We start from the raw sequence: 920 nt of genomic DNA, 5'->3' as shown, positions 1-920 counted from the left end.
CTAAGCCCAAGGGAAGCAAACACCAGTCTTCCCCTGTTCCCTCACTACAAGGGAGAGGGGCAGATCTGCTCTGGGTGCTGGGGACAGCCACAGGCCCCCCCCCGAGCCCATGGGCATCACCCTGAGATGATGCAGCCTGCCGCCTCTTTCCCTGAGGAAGCCCGGTCCCCCTCCCGGAGGAGAGGTGCTGGGAGCAGGGGCTGCCTGCTGCCCACAGATAAATGCCCTTAGCTGCCTGCAGAGGATTTGTGCGTTTAAAACTTCTTCCCAGGGTCTCCCCGGGTTTGGGTTGGGCTCTGCTTCCGCCTTCCCTTCCTGTCCCCTTCGGTCTGTCCTTCCTCACACCCCAAATCTAGTCATCTTCCACGGCTTTTCCATGCAAAATGCTAACTTTGTGCCTACTCTTGCCTCGCAGGTTTCCAGTGCTAGTTCGCAATCGCCCTCCCATGTCAAAGCCGACTGCAAAAAAACCCAACAAACCACCCCAAAACAAACCCTAAAACCCTTCCAGAGCCCAATTCTCCACACCAGAAGGGGACTCGACATGTGTCACTGGGAGTGTTCCAGCGGCTTGCCAGCCCCAACAGGCATTAGCCACTAAAAACTTGGAGGCATCAGTCCCCGCTCAGAGCGAAGCACAGATCAACCAGTTAGAAAGGCCAAGGGCTGGCTCCTCCTCTTCATCACATGCACGTTCCCAAAGAGAGGAGTCACCGTGCCCTGAGGATCAGTGCATGCACATCGGCAGAAGTCCCCTGAACGTCCGCACCCAGGGCAGGCACAGGACGATAACCAGTACAGAGCTACCCGCGCAGGCTCGGGGAGAGGCTGACACCTCTGCCTTCACGCTGCTGGGTACAGCAAACGTCCCCCGTGTGTTAGGGTTCCCCTTCCCTCCCTGCCCCCAAACCCTGCTCCAT

This window comes from Leptosomus discolor, chromosome 11 (genome assembly GCF_034619465.1).
Source record: "Leptosomus discolor isolate bLepDis1 chromosome 11, bLepDis1.hap2, whole genome shotgun sequence".
Taxonomy (NCBI): Eukaryota; Metazoa; Chordata; class Aves; order Leptosomiformes; family Leptosomidae; genus Leptosomus; species Leptosomus discolor.
Note: the sequence above shows the minus strand (reverse complement) of the source record.